The sequence below is a fragment of the Leptonychotes weddellii genome, chromosome 16 (genome assembly GCF_054177405.1).
Source record: "Leptonychotes weddellii isolate Sample4059 chromosome 16, ASM5417740v2, whole genome shotgun sequence".
Taxonomy (NCBI): domain Eukaryota; kingdom Metazoa; phylum Chordata; class Mammalia; order Carnivora; family Phocidae; genus Leptonychotes; species Leptonychotes weddellii.
The window spans coordinates 25,608,582-25,632,396 of NC_138384.1; the positions used below are offsets into that span (position 1 = coordinate 25,608,582).

Here is a 23,815-nt window from a genome sequence, read left to right on the forward strand (position 1 = left end):
TTTATTATTCTTTCCTCAGCCTCTGCCCCCACAGTTTGAAAATTTTAGATTCTATTTTTTAATAAATTTTTTTACGTTTTTAACATACACATTAAGCTCTCTACCAAAAGTCTGTAACGCTTCAGTTGTTCTGTTCTCCTTCTGAACAAGACAAGGAATTTATCAAGCTTTAATTACCCACAGAATCCTTTCTTCAAACTGCCATTTTATTGTTTTACCAGTTTTTCAAGGTATAAAATTAATTGTTGTTGTTGTTGCGTTTATCCCTAGCAACCAGTATTTACATAGATTTACCAATACATTTTGTTAATTTCTTTGCTAAGTGTTCCTTAGATCCCACTCCTTCCTTCTGGGTTCAGTTTTCTTCTTGCTGAGGGTTATCCTTTCAAGACCTACTGCCGTCAGAACAACACTGGTTTTGCATTATTTTCGCTTATCGCTTGGAAGCTATTTCCCTACTGTCTGCTGGCGTCAATTCACCCATAAGAAGCCTGCTTTCAGTCTAATGACTGCTTTTTTGTAGGTAATCTGTCTTCTCTCCTAGTAGCATTTAGGATTTTCTCTTTATCCCTGCTGTTCAGAATTTTCACTATGGTATGCTTCGATGTGGATTTCAGTTTTGTTGTTCTGTCTCAGCAATTGATGTAAACATTCACTATGAGGACTGGTGGCTTTCTTCACTCCCCAGCTTGGAAAATTCTTAGCCATTCTTGGCTGTTGTTTTTTCCAGTGGTGCCTTTGCCCCTTGCCTCCTCTTTGCCCCTTTCTTAATTCTCTTGGAATTACATGAGATAAACGCTGGAGTTTCTCCCATTCTTTCATTCTTTCTTTTTATTTAGACAAGATCTCAAATTTATGTGTGCAAGTTAAGTACAAGTAACTTCCTTTTCACCAATTTGAGAATACGTTGCTGACCTGATGTCCTGTTACCCCTGAATACTTTAGTGTATATTTCCTACACATAAGGGTATCTCCTATGTAACTGCAATGCAATTGTCAAAATAGGGAAATTAACACTGATGATATATTACTGCCTTATAATCCTCAAACACTGTTCCACTTTCTCTGGCTGTACCATGTCCTTTATAGGAAATGGTTCCAGGTCAGAAACATGTTATGTTTAGCTGTCATGTCCCTTCAGTTTCCTTCATTCCCGAGCTGTTCCCTAGTCTTCCCTTGACGTTAAAGATCTTGATTCTTCTGAAGACTTAGAGACCAGTTATCTTGTAGAATGTCCCTTAGTTTGGGTATGTCTGATGTTTCCTTGTAATTGGGTTTAGATTCTGCATTTTTGGCAGGAATGTCACAGAAATGATGCCATATCTCTTATGTTGATATGTCTTATTAGTGGAGGTGGTACCTTTGATCACATAGCTAGGATGGTGTCTGCCCAGTTTCTCCACTTTAAAGTTAATATTTTCCCCTTTGTAATTAATAAGTATCTTTTGGGGAGATGCTCTGACTATGCAAATATCCTGTTTCTCATCATACATATTTTTAAAAAGTTTTGTTTGTTTGTTTGTTTATTTTTAAATAAAGAGCGAGAGAATTGGGGGGGAGGGTTAGAGGGAAAGAGAATCTCCAGCAGATTCCCTGCTCAGGGCGGAGCTGGACTCAGGGCTTGATCTCATGACCCTGAGATCAGGACCTGAGCTGAAACCAAGAGTCAGATGCTCAACTGGCTGCGCCACCCAAGTGCCCCTCATCATACTTTTGCTCAATAATTTTAACAACCATCAATAGCAGCAATTATAATCCACTGGTGTTTGCTTACTGGAGACTTTACTTTCCCTCATTCCTTCTGCATTTATTGAAGTTCTACTGTAAGGGAGAGCTGGACGTTCTCCTCTGTTTATTATTTATTTTTATTTTTGCTTTTCAAATACATGAAAAAATGTTATTGTGGTAAAATATATATAACAAAGAATTTACCATTTTAACTATAAGTAAGTGTACACTTCTGCAGCAGTAAGGACATTCACACTGTTGTGCTATCGTCACCACCATCGAGCCCCAGAAGTTCTTTCATCTTCTCCAGCTGAAACTCTATACCCATTAAATACTAATTCCCTCTTCCTGCCTCCACCGTTCTACTTCCTGTCCCTGTGAATTTAACTCCTCCAAAAATGTCCCAGAAGAGGACTATTACGATGTTTGTCTTCTGGTAATGAGCTTATTCCCTTTTTAACTCTGCTTGATTCTTTGTTTCGATTAATATGGTCTCGTGGGTATTTGTTGTATATTCTGTGGACTATAATCCATTACTATTAATATTACTGTTCTTTTGTTGCTCAGATGGTCCCAGCTTTGGTTGTTAGGAGCTCCTTCGGGTCGGTTTCCATGGCCTTTTAACAGGTCCATTGCTTTTCTGAGCACTTCTTCACTTTCTGACACACAAGACATTCCAGGCTCATCTTGTATTTTTTCTTTCCCAGCTGGAGAACTGACCAATTCTCCAAGGAGCCCAGGTCCCTTTCATTGGAGAACGTTATTTAGAAACCAGGATCTGGGCACTACGTGTCTGTGCCCAAATGACCGAGTGTCATTTTTTTTCTAGGCTCTCTCAGTGGACAGAATGAGGAAGTGTATGTACGTAGACTAACACACATGTGTTCATATATGTGTGTGTGTGTATATATATATATATATATATATATATATATATATATATAATTTATTCCTGTATGTATCCATCTGTATGTATATTAAGATCCATGGGTTTATACTGATACCTCTGATTCCAGTTTAACACCACAGGGTTTGTTCTAGCCTTTCTCTTTTCCTGAGTTGTAGCTTCTTTCTCTGACAGTAGGGAACCTAGTTCTCAGTATCCACAGAATATATACTACTGTGAAACTTTACCATGGTTCTAAGAGTCCAAGTTAAATAAAAAGGTATATCCAGAGAAATGTCGCTCCCCTCTATCCTTACTACCTGTTCCCATGACCCCCTTTTTCCTCCCTATTCCACCAACAACCAGAAAGTAACCATGTTCATCGGTCACTGCTTTATCCCTTCCTGTATCCCTTTTGCACAAATGAGCAGATATTTCCTTCCATTCCTGTCTTTCATACATGAAGGGTAACACACTGTGGATACTCCCTTTGTACTTTGCCTTTTTTTTTTTTTCCCACTTAACAGTATGTCCTAAAAATCCCTCCATATCAGTTCATAGAGATCTTTTTCCTGGTTTGCTGCTGCGTGTAATGCAGTACTCCATTGTGTGGATGAACCAGTTTTTTCAATTACTCTCTTGTATATGGGCATTTAGATGGTCTCTAATATTTTAAAATTACATTATTGCAATGAGTAATCTTGTCAGTCTGTATTTTTGTATTACTGGTGATATATCTTTAGGCTAGACTCCTAGAAGTGGAATTGCTGAGTCAAAAGCTAAGTGCATATGTACTTTTGTTAGATATGGCCAAATTCCCTTCCAGAGGGGTCCCTCAGTTTGCCTTCTCATCAGCAATGTATGTGAGTACTGGTTTCCCTACAGCCTTGCCAAGAGATTATGTTGTCATACTTTAAATTTTTCACCAGTCTAATAAATGAGAAATGGCATCTCAGTGTTTAAGTTTGCATTTCTCTAATTACGAGTAAATTTGATCACTTTTTATTTGTTTAAGAGTCACTTTAGATTGTGTGTGTGTGTTTCTGTTCATATCATTCTTCCATTTTAAGTCATTGTCTTTAGATTTTTTTTTAAGATTTTATTTATTTATTTGACAGAGAGAGGCACAGCGAGAGAGGGAACACAAGCAGGGGGAGTGGGAGAGGGAGAAACAGGCTTCCCACCAAACAGAGAGCCCGATGTGGCGCTCAATCCCAGGACCCTGGGATCATGACCTGAGCCAAAGGCAGACACTTAACGGCTGAGCCACCCAGGCGTCCCTGTCTTTGGATTTTTAAGAGTTCTTTATGTATTAAGGATATTAGCTGCTTGTGGTATGTGGTATGTGTTGCAGATATTTTCTTCCAGCTTATCAAAGCCTTTTGACTTTGTTTATAGTGTTTTTTCTTTTGCCATACAAAATTTTTTATTTTTATGTAGTCAAATTTATTAATTTTTTTTTCAATTGTCTGGGTTTTAAACCATGATTAAAAGCCTTTCTCTAACCTGTAGACTAAGTAGGAATTTGCAAGCTTCCTCTCGTGTGTTTTAATGTCTGGTGAAGTCTAGTCACCCTCCCACCACAACCTCATGGTTTTTCTTTTTCCGTATTTTCCTGACTATTCTTGCATGTTTGTTTTTCCATATGAACTTTGATTTCAACTTGCCCAATACCACAGAAAATCTTGTTGGCATTTTTATTGGTATTGAATTAAATTTATAAATAAATTTAGGAACAGCCGATATATTTATGATGTTGAATCATCCCATCCAAGGATCAAGGAAACTTTCCATTTGTTCAAGTCTACCTTGTATCTTTCAGGAATGTCTAGAATATTTTATTTTATTTATTTTAATTACTATATAAATTATTGCTATGTTTTATTACTCATTGGCATCTTTCTATTGGTGTCAACTTTCTAGGTTATTTCTATTTCTTTGTCATCTATGCTCCCATATGCCATTTACACATCTGTAGTTAATACCATTTTATATCCCTGTCCCTTAGCTATTAAGTGTCAACTTTGTAAAAAGGCCACCTGGAAAAGAGTCTTCTTAATGGGGATCCCGGCCTGGTTTGGGGAATCCTGGACAGGGTCTATAATCTACAATCTGGGGTGGAGTTAGAGTGGTCTTAAGTGGGAGGTCTTAAGTGGTCAGTTGTCATAGGAGCGAGGGCTCGTTTGTAGACTGGCTAATAAGCTTTAGTTGGTGACAACTTAAGATCTGGGAAAAATGGGGGAATAAGACTCGATGCAGGGCTGGGGTGTGTAATAACGTAACAGAATGAGCATGGACTCTGGAGTCAGACAATCTGGGTTTGAAGCCAACTCTGCCATTTCCTGGCAAGCTGAGCCTTAGTTTCTCATGTGTGATAGATGTTAGTAGTACCTATGTCATAGTCTCTGTGAGGATTAGATGTGATGTACATAAACCACTTAGTGTCTGTTAGATAGATAGAGGCGTCAGTAGAGATACAGATACATGGATATAGGTGTAGGTGTCGATGTACAGTTACGTGAGTCATCTCATCACATAACATAGACCAGACTAGGACAGACTACGAGACAACAGAACAGGAGCCTGTGACTGTGACCTGTAACCTGAATTCTGCTCTTCCCTCATGATCCCGGAACCATGATGCACCTTTTAGGCTTTGGGAGTATGGAGGACAGCTGGTCATTACCCTTCAGATTTGGGGCTACAGGACCTGTGGTTTCTATTGTTGGACAGAAAATTACTGTCTTTTTTTTTTTTTAAAGATTTTATTTATTTATTTGACAGAGAGAGACACAGCGAGAGAGGGAACACAAGCGGGGAGTGGGAGAGGGAGAAGCAGGCTCCCCGCAGAGCAGGGAGCCCGATGCAGGACTCGATTTCAGGACCCCGGGATCATGATCTGAACCGAAGGCAGTCGCTTAACCGACTGAGCCACCCAGGCGCCCCAGAAAATTACAGTCTTAACAAGGGTTTTGGTACCCCCATGCAGCTAATGGAAGATGAATCCTTTGAATATGGGGAGTCTTATTCATAGGCATATTCTTCCCTGGGGATCCTTCCTCCCTGTGGCCTGAGCTTTTGATCGAATCCTTGACAGTTTGAGCTGTAGGAAACTGTTGGGGCTTTGGCTGGCAAACAAGGCATGATGGGGAGGCAGAACTGAAAAAAAGTAATGCTTTGATTTATATTCTGTTGGCTAAGGATTTTGTCACTTACCAAGGTACATAGTGGGAGTAGAGAGAGCTATGTGGCTGGATAGTGGGTCATCTTCAATATCTGTATGAGTATCTAACGTGACAAGACATGATAAAACTTGTAGCCAAGGGAGGGGCTACAGGACTGCACCTCGTTCTCTGCTGGGGGTAGCATGTAAGCATATAGAGGTGAGGGTCTAGCTTAGCAAATCTAGTGGAGTTAAAAGTGTGATGGGAAAGGCCTGGAAATCCTAGGGATTCCCCTTCAAAGTCAGAAATAAAAGGACTGTCATTTAGTCAATAAATGTAAATCCTGCTGACAGTGAGAAAGGGAGAAGGAAGGACAAAGGGAGGAAGAACTGGGATCCAAGGGACAAAACTAATCAATAAATGAAACAATAGGAAGGTCAAGGAGTCAAAATCAAGTGTTATTTTACTTAATTCAAGACATCTGGCCAGCTTATCATTGGATAAAGACAACACAGTGAATAAATCAAATGCATGGAGAACCTCAGTTGTCCTGTTAGCTCCTCCTCTTCTATCCCCAAATTTTGGGTAGATCATATGAGAAGTTAAAATTTGCTGATTTGAGTCCCATCTTCTATTTCCTCTGCCCGGCATGTGAAGAGGCCAGTGAACCTTAAAATAACCAAATGGCAGAAAACCAAGGGAATAGGGACAAGCTTAAGTGCCTGGCCTAGATAATTAGTCTTCGAATAATCAAGAATGGGGTGCATTATAATCCTAATACTGGCACAGTAATTAGACTTAGAAGCTTTGAACTGTGTTGTTAGAATTTCTGTGTGTGGATGTGAAGTGGGATAGTTTGGGGATACTTCAGTTTGTAATTTAGCAACAAAGTAATTGATTCTACCTTTTTCTAAACATATGAACATCTTGGTCCATATTTCTGGGAATTCTAGAAGGATGAAATAAAAACTCAGAAATACTGATGCAGCGACCACAGGTGCCCTGTTGTTTTACTCAGGAAGTCCTCCACCCTTAGTATTTTGAATGCATACAGTGTCATTCCCAGAGCAGCTTTCAGACTCATGATGTTTTGAGACGCAGCTGACTCTCAATTATAGAAGTAAAAGCAATTATCTAGATTCTCACCATGCATTTAAGATTATGGCTTTATGTTTATTTATTAAAAATAACACAAACCAGGCAAACAACTTATTTAAAATGCAGTGTGTGCTGAAACTGATTTAAAGCAATAACCACAGACATAGCCCTTGTGATTCTCCAAAACATCCTTTTTATTTCCTCTGCATTTTGAATCCAAATATTCAGCTTTGATTTTGATGTCTCTTCTAAGTTTTGCACCTTTCTGGGCTCTCTGCATATTAGAGATGAAGAGAGAGAGAACTAAGAAGCCCAAAATATGCATTTTAAAACTGAAGTTTAAGAGTTATTTTGGTCGACAATTAAGATTTCTGTTTTGTGTGAGCTGAAGTTACAAGTGCAATTGTTTATGAAAACACCCACAACGTGGAATCTGTACTTTTCTAAAGCAACATTCCTATCTTATGAAGCAGAGAATGCATTTGTGATTCTGTAGCTCCTACTATAGATTTTAGAGGATCCAGAGAAGGTAATACTGACCTCCAGTATCCTTAAAATAAAAAACCAAATGGAATATGATTTGAATAAGGCAAGTATCCTGTAATTAATTGAAACTCTTTTTAAAAATAATCATCTTTAGAGATTGGATGGGGGACAATATTTACAAGGTTAAATGTCATGCTGTATTTTAGCACAAATCATAAAATTAGAAAGACCAAAAACAGAACACAAAAACAAACTCCTGCCAGTCGGGCCATCAGCTCCACCCTGTCTCAGAAGGTGGGTCTCTCTTTCTGAAAGGCAGGAATTCCTAAAGCCTTGGTGATTTCCCAAAAACTCCAAGCTCTTTCGCAGTGAAGTTTAACATTTATTCTCATTCTCCTCCATCCCTTAAACTCCCTGAACTTAGCAGACATGTTGGTACTGCTCTAATAGTAAATTTTCTATCTCATTTCTGTGTACTTTTAAACTTGTCTTCTCAACTAGATGATAAGCTTCTTGGAAAAAGGGGCTATATGTTCAACTTTTAAAAAATTTTTTAATTTATTAATTAATTAATTAATTAATTAATTTATAGTAGAGGGAGGGAAAGGGAGAGAAAATCTCAAGCAGATTCTGGGCTGAGCACGGAGCCTGACGTCAGGCTTTATCTCATGATCCTGAGATCATGACCTGAGCCAAAATCAAGAGTTGGACGCTTAACTGACTGAGCCACCCAGGCGCCCCCATATATTAAACTTTTAAAAAGCTCTCACATATCATCTGGTAGCATACCTTGATACATTAGAAACTCCACAGATAGATACTTCTTCATTGATTTCATTGCTAATATTTTCAATAATGTCATATGCTTGAAGATCTTCATTCCCTTTAAATGTATGATCTAAAGATGTTTGCTCCGTTCTGTGATTTCATTACATTTAGGAACTCAATTCCCAGTTAAGTGCATTATGTTAACTAAGATGCCTGTGTAAATATGCCCCCCCCCACTAATAGACACAGAGGCGAAAGGAAACGTAATGGTGAGAATGATGAAGAAGGGAGCGAGGCCGTGTATTTGCACTGATTAAAGAAGTCCACGAAGAAGTAGACATTCCTGACTACAAAGATAGCCCGCAGCCTAAGTCCGTTTCCTGTGGCAGAGCACACACAGAAGAGGGAGAGGGCTTTGCATCTCAGTAGCAAAATTAAAAACTCCTTCCATAGCTAGTTTCCTTGAAGTATCTTACTTTGAGAAAACAGAAACTTCATACTCCCAAACACATTTCTCTCTCAAGCCCTGCTGTAGTACCACTGATTTCCCTCTTGAACTCTGATTATGAGAGTTGGCGAGAGCTAACAGTTCCATAAGCAGAATTAATCTCCTAAATCCAATGTGTACCTTTTGGTGTGGGATAAGGCAGGGGAAGGACAGAGTTGTAATATAGTAAATGGCTTCTCTAAGCTGACTTAGTTGGAAACAGGATGTTAGCTACTTCATCCTGACAATGAGCCTGATTTTTATTCCCCTCCATTAAAGAGCGTTTTAGGGCACGGCTCTTGTGTCTTGTAGGATAAACCAAGTCCCTGAGGGCAAAGGCAACAGCAGATTTCATTCAAAATCTCAGGTTCCCTTCTATCTTCTGCCATCAGGGAAAAAAAAAAACCCATCTTCTGAATATCCACTATTAATAGGAGCCCCAGAGTTCAGCTTCATTCAGAAACTTCTCATCTTCCTATTGCCACCATGACCTGCTGATCAGTATCAGCTGCTGGTTCTGGGCATTAATGGAATTGTCAGTAAAATCAGTGACCATCACTGTCCAGGTTAAGCCTTAAAATGAATGAGGTTAATAAAAATACATCATATATATGTATATATATATGATTTATTGACATAATATCCTTTAAGTATGTGCAGGCTGTTTCTGTAACACTTTATCTGTGGTTTTTATTACTTTGTGCCCTGTATTGTAGATAATGTCCATATCTCATTTCATCTACTAGACAGTAAGCCACTTGAGGTCAGTGTTCATATCTCATCCTTGATGTAGCCCCCAGTTGCTAGCATGCTGCCTTGCATTTAGCCAGTTTGCAGTGAATACTCACTAAATGCAAGAACAAAATGGTGTGTGATACTGATATTGAAGTCTTGTTGCTGTGTGCAAAATACTGTATGTGATTTCACTGAGTCTGGTGGACAAATGGAGTCTGGTGGAGATGTATGAACATGCAGGCAGGTTCTGTTTTCTATTTCTTGGTGCATAGTGATGAAGCCACACAACATCTCAGGAGCAGATGTGCCTCCATATTGATTGACAGGGCTGAAGAATGGTGATTTGCTTTCTCTTTTGCTTTCTGTGCTCTTCTTGATGATACCCCACATTTTCTGGCTCCAATAGTCTAACAGGGCCATACCCTAATTCCAGGTGTCATTTTTGGATTCTGACTGGTAGTTCATACTTTGACAAGGAGGGTTCAGATTGTTCCCTTCCAAATACCCTTGCATCACATCTGCCAGCCTCTTGCCTACTCTCCCTACAAATGGTCCTCGGCCCCTTGGCATTAAACTACCCAGAAGCACATAAGAGTGTCTGCATCAGAGACTTACTGCTTACTTCTTCTTCCAGATCATTTGTAAGTGTTGACTCATGTCGGTCCTTACATCCATCCATTATGGGCTTCACTGTAATACTTACTCATCCTAAGAAGCCTTGGTTTGTTCTTATTAAAGTTCTCCTTAGAAGTCAGGTTTAAGATATGGGAAGTGCAGAAGTATCTTGCACCCCATGTTATAGAAGGCTCTGCGGCTGTGCTTTATGCTGATTTTCCTTCTGCTAGAAAAAAGAGGTCTGCATTCTACAAAAATCCAGACACAGCAGGGCTAGTTGTCTGGGATTTTCTGTGATCTAATAGAGCAAGTTTAATGACTCAAGAGAGGCCCGCCATATATTGCAGCTCATGGTTCATGAAAAGATATACTACGTTAATTTTCTGAACTGGGTCTCTTAGGCGGAATTACATTATTTTTGTAATGCCTCTCCTGAATTAACCGCAGTTATTTGAGATCCTGCGTATCCAGCTCACCAACGGAAGGGAATCCCGGGATGTTAGTGAGCTATTGAATTCCAATGGGACTTCATCCTCCGTAGAGGAAAATGGGTAGCAAATGCAGTCTTAAATGCTTTGGGGTAAAATAAATATATTTTTTATATTGGCAGCATGCTTCTCCCCTACTGATAGATGTGGTTAGAGGATATCACGAGCCTCTCCTTTTAGAACACTTCAGTGCTCCTCGTTCCTTCAGGATGAATTCCAAACTCCTTAACACAATGTACAGGGCCTTTCTCCTCACCTCCTCCCTTCTTCTCTCCAGCTGGACTGGACTACTCTCAGGACACCAAATGGCTATATTCTTTGTCCCCTCTGGGCCAATTGATGCAGAGATGTTCTGTGGTCCTCTCCCCACATCTGTCTCACTATTAATAATGATACTGGTAGTAGTTAGGCTTTGTGCTTAGTAGGGCTTACATGGATTCTCTCACTTAATCCTTTTAAGAATCCATGAGTACTAGCATCATTCCCATTTTGTAGATAAGGAAACTGAGGCTTAGTGAGACTGTAGGAGTCTTTCCCAGGCTCAAGTAGAGTTGAAGCTAAGTAGTCTGGCTCCTGAGCCTATCTGAGGCTGTCCTGGCTCCCAGCATGTGAGCTAAACATGGTTACGTGGCTAACTCTACTCATTGTTTAGACATCTCTTGCTCCAGAATACCTCCCTAATATGGCCCTACCCCAGCCCCTACTGGGTTATGTGCCCTTCCTGTTCTTGCTCATACTGTATCTTCCACATCTCCCTTTACAGCACCGATTACACAAATCCCCCTGTAATTGATTGTTTACTTGTCTGTGTCCCCTACAAGCTCCTGAGACCTGTTGGGCTGAGTTCCATCTGCCTCTTTTGCTATTTTATCCCCCGCAGCTACCAGGGGGTTCCACTTGGCATTCAGCAAGCACTCAATAAATGTTTATGGAACAACGGATCCTTTGACTAAACTTAGCTCCACTGAACACCCTGCATGATTCTTTCGGCAGGAAGAGGTTAATCCCCCTCTTACTGGCTTTCAGACCTTAATGGGGGAAATGCTTAGCAGCTTCTCCTTTCTTTGGGGCTCCAACATGATGTGACTAGACTAAGGCTTTCTTGTGGTTTATAGCCAAGTCATATGGGTCAATTGGATTTTTGTTCACTCCAGCTGTCTCCCCCCATTAAATTCTTGTTTACAAAAGACATAAACCAGGAAGTGGGTTGTTGCTTTACAGAAAGATTCACCAAAGGATTCTCACTTCTCATTTGGCCTGTTACCCAGTATCCAGTAATACTGAAGCTGGAAGAGACACTGGACTGTAGCTCATCCAGCCCTTTTTAACTGGGATAAAAAAGGGAGGCACAGAGAGGCTCAGATTCAAACACTAGTTAGTGGCCAAGCCAGAGCTATAATCCACTTCTTTTATTTAAATAATGAACTTATTTTGTACCCTTAAAATAGGATTATGTTATAAAGAATTTCTTACCTTCACTTTTATAGGAATAAATGTGTTGCCTGTAAAACAGCCTATAACTATTTGTAGAGACTTCAGCAATGCAGACACAAGAAAAGGCCTTCAACAAACTTTGTTGAAATTTAATATACGTTCAGAAAATTGTATAGAGCTTGCTGAACTTTCATAAAAGTGAATACATCCATGTAACCAGCACTCAGATCAAGAAATGGGACATCAACAATGGCAGATTTTTACTATAAGTAATATATGATTACTTTTATGTTGTCACCTAACTATGTTCTATAAAATATTACAGTCTTATAACAACAGGACATCCTTCTGGGGCATGGGCGGAGAGGGAAAGGAACATTTAGGATGACAGTTTATCCTCATGTGTGACTCTCACACTTCATAAAACAGTATTTAAACCATATATTCCTTTGCTTCTGTGTAATGAAGATGCAGTTTATTTATTTGCCTCTTTGCAAAATTAATGTGTGTTCATGCTGATATTGTAGAGTCAGAAAGAGCAATACTTGTGAATCTAACTCACATTCTATAGTGCTCAAATATCTACTTAGAGCATTTTTTTTAATGATTTGCTACCTGGCATTTGTAAGCAGAGGTATGTGTGCTTCATTTTTTTTTTTTTAGAGAAATATTTATTTTAAATTTTTAAATATTTAACTTTAGAACAACTTGTATGTTTTAAACAGAAAATTAATTTCCATATTTATGTTTTCCTAAGAATATTGTCCAACTTAGTCTGTTTTATTTTTTAATTAAAATTTTATTTGATTTTATTTTAATTCCAGTATAGTTAATATACAGTGTTATATTAATTCCAGGTGTACCATGTAGTGATTCAACAATTCCATCTATCACCTGGTGCTCATCACAAGTTGTGCTTCCTTCTTCTTAAAAGAAGAAGATAAGACATTTGCAAATATCTCCTCCCATTCTGTAGGTTGTCTGGTGGGGGGATGGGGTTACTGGGTGATGGGCATTAAGGAGGGCACTTGATGTAATGAGTACTGGGGTGTTATATGCAACAGAGGAATTACGGCACTCTACCTCTGAAATTAAAAAAAAGGAAGAAATCTTGAATCTGTTATTAGCCATGTGTATACTCTGAGCCATGATGGATTTGCATGGAGCTCATTATGTGTTTTTGCTTACTCTTTTTGGCTAACTTGGATGTATTTCTGAGTGAACTGACTGGCATCTGATTGTAGAGCTGACCTAACTCTCCCAGCTGACCCATGCATGTGACTGGGCTCATTAGCACCAGGCTTTAAACATTCAATTCAATATTATCTGACAAACAACTTTATTTCCAATGTAGGCCCAGAACTTTGGACAAATTATTTAAGCTGAAATATTTTCTTCATTCCAACTACTGGAGTAACCAATACTGTCACATAATTATAATAAACATTTGGGGAATGAAACTTCTGCCTAAAATTGGATCCAAATGTTACCCTTATCTGAAAGGCCATTATATCACATGAACACTATCATTGTACAGTTCAATTAATAGACAGTGACTGGGCAATTTCTTGAAAATCTCTCATGATCCAAAAGTTGCTTAGCCCAATGGGTTTTTTTTTTTAAAGATTTTATTTATTTATTTGACACAGAGAGAGATAGCAAGAGCAGGAACACAAGCAGGGGGAGTGGGAGAGGAGAAGCAGGCTTCCCGCTGAGCAGGGAGCCCGATGTGGGACTCGATCCCAGGACCCTGGGATCATGACCTGAGCCAAAGGCAGACGCTTAACGACTGAGCCACCCAGGCGCCCAGCCCAATGGATTTTTAATAACATCTAACATCCTAAGAAAGCTTTTCTCCCCTATTCCCTATCTCTATCCAGGGATAAAATTCACCCAATTATTCAGAGTAATAGCTCAACGAACCTTAGTCTAGAAAAAAAAAAAGGTTTTACCTGTTTTAAACTTACTTCCTGGTGTCTAGAATAGCCCCTTTAGCAAGCAACATATTAATCTGCTTAATTAACACATATTGTGCCTTCCTCAAGGCCGAGCAGGGTCCAATTATATGCTATAGCTAATTTTAGTTTTTCCTTTTTGTATCTCATTCTGCTTCCCCTCAGCTCCCCCTTACCTTTATCTACTTATGACAAAAGCTCAATAGGAGACTAGCAATAGCATGATCAAATTAAATAGAATGTCACAAAAAGGCCTGGGAGTTTGAAAGGTGCCTCTTAACTTCAGCAGGGAGGCAGAATAACATGGCCTTTGGCCGTGGCTTGGAGAAGTTTATGTGGCAAGTATGTGACCATTACTCTGTTGGTTTGCTATTATCAGACACTATTTTTCTATACATGAGAACCAAATCTAAGTAGGATCACTATTGAGTGTACATTCATTCCCCAGTAAAGGGACGTGTTGTCATCCTGTTGACGCTGCCGAAGCCTGTTAGGACTATTAATTTTGTTGCTCATTTAGGCATGCATGGTTGCCACAGCAACAACAATCTCATAGTTCCTTCAAGCCCTCTGTGCATTGAGCATCTGTTGAGAGTCCTACGAAGGTATCATAGCTTCTCTCCTTTATGTCACAGATTGAACCCCTTGCTTGCTCTCCTTACGAGCTACATATTTATCAAGAATCCCTAGAGAGAGGAGAGATTCTTTGCTGGAGCCCAAGGAGAACTCTAAATGAGAATGAAGCTTTTTGTTTCCCATGGGCTACTGCAGAAGACCTCAGAATAGGTGCTTTGGAAGTCAGACGATTATTAAAAGTTTTGGTCAGCTGAAATGTAAATAAGTCCGTGGCAAAGTTCACAGCTAATCTTTTATACGGGGTTGCCAGGACACTCAGTGTCCTGCTTAAAGCCAAAATTGTAAATTCTAGTGCAAATTCCCAGTGGCAGGCAATAATAGGGTGCAGTCTGTTGCCAACTATTTTTCATAGTCCAAGACCTTCTCCTCAAGAACCATATAGTTTTCAGAAATATGTGTCTTGAATGGACACTTTCAATTTTTTAAAATTTCCTCCTAACTGTGGGCTGGTAGTGAAAGCTTACATGTTTTCAAAAGCCATCTTCCAAGACAGCCATTTTCGAAGACACTATTCAGCATGAGTTCCTGTCCAACTTTTTCTCATCTTGTAATTTATACTGTTGGAACTGGAGGAGAGTAACAATTTATAGATAAATTACATACTAGCCAAGTGAAAGGAGCTGAGACAGGGGCCTTCTGTCTTTGACAGCTGTTGAGAGGGGATATCTCAAGTCCTGGCAGAATCCTTAGTTGAAACTTACATGTAAATGTTAGGGCATCTGACTGAGCAAGTTTATCAAAACATTATTATAGGTTTCCTCCTCCTTCTGTCATTACTCTGATCAAGATGATCAAGAAGAGATTTCTGTATTCATTTCTGCCGAGAAGCTTACGCATTCCTCTTCAGAATTCTCTTACCTAATGATACCTATTGTTCAATCGTAAGTATTATTTAACAGTAGAATCTTTTGCTTGGAGTAAATTATCTTTGAGAAGAATTCAACTTGGAATTCTCTATTGATCGAGTAATTGTCATTTCCACCTTTCAGTTTAGAGAAGAAACTTCTAAGCTGAATAATATTCGTAGGTGAGAAGGTTGAGTCTGGGTTACCCTAGCTGCCACAAGACAGTGAGTATGTTTGGAGGGCTTCTTTTTTGCAAATCCTTATGGGGACTCCCGGGACCACTTTTTGTAGGAGTCTCGCATTCCAACCACCCTTTCTGGACTCTTTTTACTTTTAATTTCCATTTTTTCCAGCAACGAGCTTGTCTCTTCATTTTATTTTTATTTCTCTAGGATCAGAAGATTGTGGTATTTTGGGGCTGGAAAATACTTCCCATCCTCTCTAACTTAGTTCTGTCCTCAAAACTCGTAATCCATAACTATATTCATGTTGCCCACTTTTAAAAACTTGTATACATGGGTTTGTTAACAACTGAGCACAAACCCATTTTATTATATACAGTTTATTGTACCAGTGTGGTTTGAAAGGAAACAGCCGTAAGTTACAAATGAGGTTTTTTTTTCTAGTTGCAGCTCTGATTTTAATTTATGGAAAGACCCAGGACAAATCTCTTAATTTTGCTATGTCTCAGTTTTCTTATTTGTAAAATGAGAATAATATTCTCTCATAGCTATTATAAAGATAGATGAGATAATGTGTAGAAAGTGTGAGGTACTATATATAATTATTAGGTATGTGGATACTCATCCATAATGCCTGTCTCTGGAGTCCACATCAGCATAGTGACTTTAACTATGTCCTTCACCAAGGTGGCAAAACCCTATGACATATCCACTGCAAAAATGTTGATGTACCTTGAACAATTTTACTATTCTAAATATATACATCAGGAATATTCATACCTGGGCACCTGGGTGGCCCAGTTGGTTAAGCGTCTGCCTTCGGCTCAGGTCATGATCCCAGGGTCCTGGGATTGAGTCCCGCACCAGGCTCCCTGGGAGCCTGCTTCTCCCTCTCCTCCCCACTCGTGCTCTCTATCTCTCTCTCTCAAATAAATAAATAAAATCTTTTTTAAAAAAAGAAATATTCATATATGTGCATGCAACCACAAATTTTAACTGAAGCATTATAATTGAAAAACTATAAACAACCTTAATTTTCCATCAGTAGGAAGAAAGTTAAATATCTATACTGTGGAATACACTGCTAGAAACAAATAAGGTTGATGTATTCTGAAAGTGCATGGAAATATCTTCAAGACATATGCTGTAAGAAAAAGCAATTCATGAAGCAGTACATAATGTATGATCTCCTTTATGATAAAACACATACACAGAAATGAAACAAAAACCATACCTATATATGCAAATATATTTGTATGTACAATTGTCACGTCCCTATGTCACCTAATGTTCCTATGCCACTCTTATTCTACTGTGCACAGTACAGGTTAAGAAATGGGTTCTGCATGAGAGACAATGGCCTCTGAAAAACAAACTGAGGGTTCTAGAGGGGAAGGAGGTGGGAGGATGGGTTAGCCTGGTGGTGGGTATTGAGGAGGGCACGTTCTGCATGGAGCACTGGGTGTTATGCACAAACAATGAATCATGGAACACTACATCTAAAACTAATGATGTAATGTATGGGGATTAACATAACAATAAAAAAATCTTCAAAAAAAAAAAAAAAGAAATGGGTTCTGGTGTCAGACTGACTGCCTTTAAATCCTGGCATGACAGTTACTACATGTGTGATTATGGGCAAATGACCTTCCTGTCTTTGCTTCATTTTCTCAACTCTTAAATGGATTTGACCATTTTAACCTAACTCAAATAATTTTAAATGCATAGGAAAAAAATCTAGAACACATTTGATTATCCTGAGACACAGGATAGTGTCAAATGCTTTAATGAAGTTAGAATATATTGCAGTCTAGTTGTTTCCAGTTTTTAATCTCGTTTCCCACTTCGGCGATAACTCCTGACTGTGGGGTCCCTAGTAATAGCTTCCCTTTGTCCCCCACCATGACCAGCATAGTGCCAGGAACATGGCAGACACCGAAGACACATGTTTTGAAAGAATAATGACATCTTGTTGTCTAACAACAAATAGGGTTTTAATTTGAATTTTCCTATTAAGTTATCTCTAAAGTTCTTAAAGTTGTATTTTTTCTGCTAGCCATTAATTTATTAATAGTTAACAAATTGTTCATAAACTCAACAGTCATTAAGCATCCATTACAGACCAAACATAATAGGTGCTGATATACACTAGTGATGAAAGGCTTATATAAATATCTAATCAGGCTGAGCTGTCTCTACCTGTTGGTCTCTACCAGGTGCAAAGTTTGGTACCTGGCCTTGAATAGACTTTACACTGTCACTTGCAATTCTTCTACCTTAAAGAATACTCTTCAGGGACTCAGATTTTGAAAACTAACACAGGGAGCCAGTAGGGCCTTGAGACTAGTGGAGCATGAAGTGCTTCAGGTAATTCTGAAGGCATATGGACCTTGAGCATCCCTTCCTCTGGTTGAGAGATCTATAATGAATGCTCTAGTTAATGAGCAGAGCTGAAGCTTACACAGCAGGTGTGGGTTTAAGGGCATTACCTCTGGAGCCACACTGCCTGAGTTTGAAACTAAGCCCCCCTCCCTCACTTACCAGGTGGGTAGTCTTAGGCAAAACATACACTCTCTCTGCCTCAGTTTCCCCAACTGTTGAATGGAAGTAATAACATAATCTCCTTGGGTTGTTTTGTAGATGAAAAGAGTTGATACGTTTAAAGTCCCTAGCATAATGATTAATATATTTAAGCATTCAACAAATGATAGCTTTTATTATTATCTTAAAATTAATCTTATCAAGAAACAAAGCAGCCAATATACCAGTATGGAGGCCCCTGGGACCAGATAAATATGGAGATGGGAGATAGTGACTAGTGAGAATCAGATAGGTAAGAGTATTATTGACATAGGCTGAAGGACCAGAGAATCCCAGGGTTTTGGAGGTGGAATTCATCCATCCATCCATCCATCCATCCATCCATCCATCCATTCTGTAAAGATTTATTGAGCACATACCATGTGCCAGAACTATTCTAATTGCTGGTTCTATGGATTGACTATAATATTACTGCCCTCATGAACTTTATATTTCATCGGCAGAAACTGGGCCATCTGGTCCCCCGCTCTTATCGCATGCAGGAACCCTGCTACAATGCACTGAATGCTGGCCCTCTATCCTCTGTTTTTATGTGTCTAGGGAAAGCACGTAATGAACTAATGAGGGAGCAGTGCCTTTCACTCTTGGGCAGCTGGAAACGTGAAGTTCTTTTTAAAGTACCTAAGTATAACCCTACACATTGAAAATAATACTGAATTCTGAACAAAGCTAATCTACTTCCATAGAACAGCATTAAAAAGATCCTAGAAATTCAGAGGAATACAAATTTTGGTAAATACAATCCAGAATTAGAAGGGTAAGGAGAAACAGCCAGAGATCATGCAGGTGTGTGGCCATCAAGAATGTGACAAGGTTTTTCTGGCAGAACCAGGGGAAAACCCATAGTCTGCCGAGGCAGAATCATGAAGTGTGATGAGGGGGGGCTCCTGTCCCCACCCCAGAAAGGTTAGTGTTTTCCTGTCTGGCTTTCCGCTCAGCTATGTCCGCCCTGCTCACTACCTCAGATACTCTGCTGTCTACACTGCTGAAGCTGTCTCTGGGAAGGAGGCAAACCTTCCCTCCAGGGAGGTCACGGAGGATTGCAGCACTTTGCTTCATGCCAACATCCCCCCAGGGAAGGAGCCTTCACTCTCCCTGCTGTGTGGATAGATTGAGGAGCCCCCAAGGCTTGGCAGCAGGTCAGTGCCAAGCCAAGCTTCCAGAAGCAGACAGAGGCACAGATTTTTATCTGAACTTAATTCTTCTTTCAGAAGAGCATTCATTGCCTCTTGTTTCTTATTTGAATTGAATCCTCCTGGATCACAATTTTGTTCTGTGGGTCCATCTAGCAAAACACACGATTCAAGAGCTCTTGGTCCTTGGTTGGCTCACAGAACTCTAGAAGATCAGCCCTCTCACTACAGATGAGGAACCAGAGCTTGGGAAAGTCAAATGACTGGCCAAGGTCAACTGGCCAATTGGTGAAACCACTGGGCTAGGAGGAGGCTTACCAGTTTTCATCCAGGATTCTTGCATCCACACTAACACATTTTTATTAGCGATAGGAAAATCTGCTCAAAAATAACTCCTAAACCTCCTAGAATAGAGATCTTACATGTCATAGGTAAAAGAGGATATAGAGATTGTGTAGTACGGTCCTCTGAAAGAAGTTTTCAAGTTTTTGAGTACCCTCTCCCTTTATTTTATTTAAATTAATGTCCGGCTTGACATAACCATGAGTCTGAGATGTGTTCTACTGGATAAGTCTGCAGGTGCACCTGTGAGCCTAGGGGTGATATCAGCGTGGATCCCTGAAGATTTCGAGAGGATACCTCCTCTTGGGTTTTATTTTGTAGTAAAAATAATCTGTGGTGGTTTTGGTTTTCCTTGTCTTATGAGCTGGGGGAGTCAGCCAGGAGGCCACTGTCTCCTGATTTTCTATGTGGTCATTATCCGTACTCCATTCAGACCACAGTTAAGACCACTGGATCGTAAATGATCCCCCAGGGACTCTTCATGTGGTCATCTGTGGGGAGGGAAAGGGGAGGTTATGCAGGCAAGCAACACTGACCAAAATATTTCTTCTGAAAACTCTCATACTTGCAATGTGAATTCACCATTGGAAGACTGCCATGGTTTCTATTTTAAGGTTCCATGTCCCTTATGTCGCTCTGCTGCTCCTTATTCTGCTGTGTAGTGTGGAGAGTAGAGATGAGGATGATGCATTCTGGAACGGGGCTGTCTAACTTTAAATTCTGGTTTCTCATTTACTAATTTTGTGATTATGGGCAAACGACTCCATCTTTCTGTGCTTGTTTCCTATATGTACGTTGATTGGATAGCTTTATCACAGTCAGATGATTGATATGAGGACTAACCAGTGAGAGTAGAGACACACTGGCATGCAGTAGCCACTCCATGGGTGTGGGCGGTTACTGTTAACATCTCCCACTCGAGTAAGCCAGAGCTGTGGAAAGAACACTGGATCAGTGGGGTCAGGAGACACAGGGTGTGGTCCGGGCTCTCACCCTTACATAGCTGCATGACCTTGGGACCCTTGATCCCAAATCTCAGAATGCCAGACATGGAAGCAGGTATTTGGTCCAAGCTGCTCATTTTCTGAGTAAAATTGGACCTTGAGAGAGGAAGAGTCTCACCCAAAGTCCACAGGGAGTTCATATCCAGGCCAGGATGGGCCAGTACCCACTCCCTTGACTTCCAGCCCAGAGCTCTTCCTGTTGTTAGTCTGGGGACAGAAGACCTTGCCAAGTGTCCCCAACCTTGCTGAACACCTGAGGACTTCCGGGTTGGCAAGCAAATGGTTCCTAACAGCCAAGCAGTCTTTGGATGGTGGCTGTTCCGGGAGCAGCAGCCGTGGCATTCTACATCATGGTTGGTCTGTCAGAAGCAGAGTGATGCCTTTCAGGAGTTACTGGGCAAAAGTGGCTGTGCTATGGAGGACTCTGAAAACTCATGCCAGGCTGATGGCATAGTAGTTGACCGTATGTTTCCTTTCCCTTTCTCAGCCTCTGTAGGAGAAATGCAGCATTGATTGTCTCTATCTGAAGCGGTGGAGGTCTCCTTTTGAGTTCTTACTAGAGGCCCTTGGCATCCCTTTCCTTCTCTCTTTTGACTCCCACTCAGATCCTGGGATTAGAGGCTGACCATATTATCCATTCTTGGGTACATGGCTGTGACCTGCAAAATCCTCTTTCTGTTCTGTATTCTAGCCACAACAGATACTCAGCAAAGCCAGTCCTCTGCTCATTATTCTAAATATATCTCAGGTTTCCGGCCCTGGGTTGTTGCATATGTTATGTCTCTCCATTGATTCTCGCTGATCTCTCTCAGATTAACTATCACATTTCTGTGAAGCCCACCGTGGTCCCCCCACTCAGAAGGGGTCCCCTGCTCCTTAGAGCTTTCAAAGCACATCTTAATTGTAACTGATGGTTTCTACATGTCTATAAAGGTCTTATCTCCCCTAACAAGCTCTTTAGGAACCGTGTATTGACATCTTTTTATCCTCCAAAGCATTTAGCAGAATTCCTTGCCCAATGCGGAAGCTGAGTTAGACCTGCTTGAACAATTGTCAACTGGCTAGTGAGATTGGAGTAATGGTGTCCAGCCTTAATAAAAAGGTTATTCTTTCATAATCAAAAGTGCTTTCTCCCTGGGTATCATAATAAGCCCACGATAAGTCAGTTATAGCTATTCGAAGGCTCCTTCAAGCTTTGGCAATGCCCAGTCGTTTTGAGAATTCTACTTTTTAGAAATCTGGAATGACACTTTAATTTAAATTCAAGTCAGTTAAAATTAATTTTGCTTTCCTGTTTTTGTTGGCAGAAACTGACAATCCAAGATGGACAAGCAAACCAAATTAAATACTTCGAAAAGGCAAGTTAAAATTTGAGGGCATCAAAGGGTGTGATGCCTGAAAAGAGCCCTGAAACTCGCGCTCATGCACACACCCATACACTCAATCAGTGAGCGTATTCACGCAGCTGGACTTCTGGAGTCTCAGGAGGAAATGCAGTTGAGTTACTTTGTTTATACAAAATTCGATGTAACCCTCTCCAAGAGCCCTGTGCCTCTGAAATTCTGTTTGCTAAAATAATGGTCAGAAGCAGTTTGTGTTCACAAAACCAAACTCAGTGTTTCCCTAAGATCAAATATTCCGTGACAGATTTTATCCCCAAATTCGGAGAAAAAATGAGAAGAATGCAAAGATTAATCCTCAGAGGCCCTTCAATAAGCCTTTCCTCCCCCATTTTCTGTTTGCGTTTTAAATTTTTTATTCAGAGAACAATAGGTGAGTCCTTCTGTGGATAATGAAGACACATGTAAATTGAAATGCTAAGGCCAGTAATTAAACTGAGGAGCTCACTGGGTGATGTTTACTTTTTAGCTTCCAGATTGTGAGAGTTCAGTTCCTCTTCAAGCTGTACTTTTTGTTTTTTCTTTTTTTTTTGAATCACAGAGATTAAAGCAGCCTGAGTTTTACAATAGCATCTTGTGCAAGAAGAGGTGGGGAGATCCACAGTGGTTTTAGGAAATAATGCACTTTGATGTCTCCAACTTGAAATCCGTATTTTGAGAGCCCTGATGTATCGAATAGTATTTGGAATGAAATTCTAAGTCTCAAAGCTGGGGCCGTTTGCAGCGAGAAATGCCTGTGGAAAGTGGATGTTAACATTCCCCTCACATCTCACCACGGTCTCACAACAAAGCGCCGCCCCTCTCTGGGAAGTTGTTGTGGTGTGCGTGTCACACACTCATGGTACGTCCACTCTTCTTTTGGCTGCTGTCCACAAAATTATTAATAGCGGCTAACCTTGGCTTGAGACTTTGGGCGTTTATTTTGGGGAAGAAAAGGTAGAAAGAGAAAAAGGGCTTTCCAGGAACACACTGTTTTGTATAAAACCCTGGAACCATTCCAGGAACCCCTGTTTTGACCATCAGAAATACCTGTGAGATCTAACTGTTGTTAAGGATTGATGTCTTTCGGTGGAAGTCTGTTGGTTTCACTAGTTTGTTTTCAGCGGCAAGTGCTGTGGTGCCATTCCAGAAATGTCATGGCCCTTGGTGTGTCTTCACAGGCTCCTGCGCAGCAAGAGGCTTTGAAATTCAATAAATATCGAAGTACAAGAATAGATTTCAAGAATTACTTTCTTGCTAAAATCTCAAGACAAAATTCCCTTTGTTCCCATGAGCTCCTTCGATCACACAGGGCATTTGCCTCCAACAGGGTCTCTGTAGCTCTTGTTTCTTCTGCTATCACATTGTGTTTATGATGTCATGAGTGGTTACCATGGAGGTAATTCTCATGACGTGGGAGATGTGTGAATTCAGGTGTGGAGAAACTCGGCCACGGGAGATGTGTCTTGGAGAAAAAAGACGAATACCCTTTCACCCCAACTTCCTTAGTAATGAAAGGGTAAAGCAGAAAAAAGAGGGGGGATGGAAATAGGATAACTGAAAACTAGCTTTTGAACGACATGCTTCTTAGGCTTTGCATGACACATTGGAAAGGCTTCCATTTATTTGTTTACTTTTTAAAATTATATTTCGATCACATATCTTGTAGTACGGTGTTAAAAATAACTTCCGTGTTCTTTCTTGGAGAAGAATACACAGCTGTGAAAGAAGAAGAGAATACTGTATTATGAAGTCCGAGTTGAACAGGGAAATCTTTTGAATGATACACCAGGAAGCTCAAAGGTGGTTTGCTTTTTTCCTGTTGTGGGGGCGGTGGTGGTGGTGGAGA

General features: G+C 40.2%; 1 long non-coding RNA gene across 1 annotated transcript in view; it reads left to right on the forward strand.

Annotated features, from left to right (window-relative positions):
- Positions 1–22,247, forward strand: part of LOC145717483 (uncharacterized) — a 79,240-nt gene extending 56,993 nt beyond the window's left edge. Inside the window, exon 3 of the long non-coding RNA XR_014140718.1 lies at positions 21,895–22,247. This is a non-coding gene — a long non-coding RNA (uncharacterized LOC145717483). The remainder of the gene's footprint in view (positions 1–21,894) is intronic.
- Positions 22,248–23,815: the final 1,568 nt, after the last annotated feature.